Below are 2,500 nucleotides of genomic sequence, written 5' to 3' on the forward strand. Positions count from 1 at the left end.
TTGTAAAGATCAGAAACATAGATAAGAGCAGTTCAATGGAAGGTGAGGATAATAATTTCCAAGGATTTAATGAGGGGGCGGCGGATACCAACCTCCCCCGACTGGCAAAACTGGAGGAAAAACTTGAACAAATGACTGAGCATTGGGAGATTAGGTTTGGCAAAATGTCAATAATTGCTGAGAGGTTTGAAAAATTGGAAGAACTAGAGAAGGCGAACAAAAACTTAACTGATGAAATAGAAGACCTAAAAAGACAGTTAAGAGAAGTAAAAGTGGAGAATGAAGAATTAAAAAAGAACAATAGAGACAATAAAGAAACAATAGCAAAAGAGGCACAGGGGTGGAGGAAGATACAAGAAAATAGTAAAGTTGCATTTTCTGATATAATTAAACAGCAAATGAAAGAACAAACTGAAGACTCAGTTATCAAAGTGATGAGACAGAAGGAGAATATTGTAAGAGACTTAGCAGACAAAAAGAAATGTATAATTATATTAGGAATGGAAGAGAAACATAACCCAGATAGAACCACAAGAATCAAAGAGGAAAATGAGAAAGTAAGAAATTTACTAGAATTAGTTCAGGAAGATGAGCCAGAAATAATTAAACAAATCGAAGAGAAATTCAGACTCGGGAAATATAGACAGACAAGACCAGACCAATTAAGATTAAATTCAGGTCACAAACAATGGCAGAGAATATCTTGTCCAAAACAGGGAAACTAGCAACAAGTGAACAATATAAAAAGGTATGGATAAAAAGGGAAATGAATAAAGAGGAAAGAGAGGAGGAAATAAGGAAAAGACATGAAGCTAAGAAAAAAAATGAGACCAGAACAGAGACAGAAAAACAAGAATTCTACTGGAGAGTAGTGAATATGAAATTGAAGAAATGGAAAATAACAGAGAGAAACACAAAAGAAACAGAATACAATGGAAATAACAGAAAGTTAAAAGTATCCTACACAAATATAGATGGATTAATAACAGGACTGAATGAACTGAACAAATATCTGCTGGGAAGAGATGACAGTAAAGGGTGGAGACGGCTCATGGGGTAATGTTCTACTAGACATGATTATTGATCATACAATGACAGAGTGGATACAGGAGAACACTAGATATAGAAATGAAGAACCATCGAAACTAGACTTAATAATCCCATCTGAACCTAGAATAGTGGAAAAGATTGAATATAAAACACCAATAAGTAAAAGTGACCACATATTGATTGAACTGGAACTAAATGAGGAAAAATACATGGAAAGAAATGAACAATATAGAAAAGGAAGAATGATGTATGAAAAAACAAACTTTGATCAAATAAGAGAATACTTTCAAAAAGAAAACCGGGCAGGGATATACAAAGAAGAAACAACAGTGGAAGAGAAATTGAATATTTTGACAAAAATTTATAAAAAAAAAAGGAGTGGAAAAGTATGTCCCCAAGACAAAAACGAGAAAAAGAATATGTAAAGTGCTGGTACAACAAAAGTTGTAGGGAATTAAAAGACAAAAGAGACAAAGCTTGGACCAGATGGAAGAAAGACAAAAGACCTGAAAAATGGAAAATATATACTTGTTATAGAAATAAATATGTACAAGCGTGCAGAGAGGAAAAGAGAAAATATGAAAAAGATGTCATAGAAAAATGTAAAGATCAACCAAAGCTATTTTACAGATTTGTAAACAACAAACTGAAAAACAAACAAGATTTGGAGAAATTAAGACAAGGAGGAGTTGAATACACAGAGGAAATAGAAATGGCGGAAATTATGAATAAGCATTTTAAATCAGTGTTTACAAGGGAGAACATACAACCTGAAGAGATCGAATGGAAAGAGAAAGTCCCCTCTATGAAAGAAATAGAAGTAACAAAGAATGAAATAATGAAACACTTCAGTAATCTTGATGTCAAGATAGCAAAAATTTGTGAAAGAATTATCAAAAGTAGATGGGTAAAATATTTAGAAAAAAACAATGTGCTAAATCCAAGGCAATTTGGATTCAAACAAGGACGATCACGTGTCACCAATTTAATATGTTTCTATTCAAGGCTAATAGATATAATACAAGAAAGAGATGGATGGGCTGATTGTGCATTTCTAGACCTAAAAAAAGCTTTTGATAAAATACCACATAAGAAGTTGCTTAAGAAATTAGAAACTGAAGGAGGAATACAGGGCAAACTGCTTAAATGGATGGAAGACTTTTTGCAAGAAAGAAAAATGAGAGTAGTGATAAGAGACACTCAAAATGGGATGAAGTAATAAGCAGTGTTCCACAAGGAACAGTTCTGGCCCCAATAAGGTTTGCTATATATATTAATGATATGGATGAAGAAATTGAAAGTTATATGAGCTTCTTTGCAGATGACGGAAAACTATTAAAAAAAGTGAACACGGGAGAAGATTGTGAGTCACTACAGAGTGACCTAAATAAAGTATGGGAATGCAGTAGGAAGTGGGAGATGGAGTTCAACACTAAAAAGTGTAGTATAA

General features: G+C 33.2%; 1 protein-coding gene and 1 long non-coding RNA gene across 19 annotated transcripts in view; one reads left to right on the top strand and one right to left on the bottom strand.

Moving 5' to 3' along the window:
- LOC143032370 (uncharacterized) overlaps nucleotides 1-2,500 on the top strand; it is a 134,980-nt gene that overhangs the window by 106,927 nt on the left and 25,553 nt on the right. The gene's annotated exons all lie outside the window — the stretch shown is intronic.
- Nucleotides 1-2,500, bottom strand: part of LOC143032368 (uncharacterized) — an 867,199-nt gene that overhangs the window by 43,062 nt on the left and 821,637 nt on the right. The window lies entirely within an intron of this gene.

This window comes from Oratosquilla oratoria, chromosome 13, assembly GCF_046742065.1.
Source record: "Oratosquilla oratoria isolate Oo_2021 chromosome 13, ASM4674206v1, whole genome shotgun sequence".
NCBI lineage: Eukaryota > Metazoa > Arthropoda > Malacostraca > Stomatopoda > Squillidae > Oratosquilla > Oratosquilla oratoria.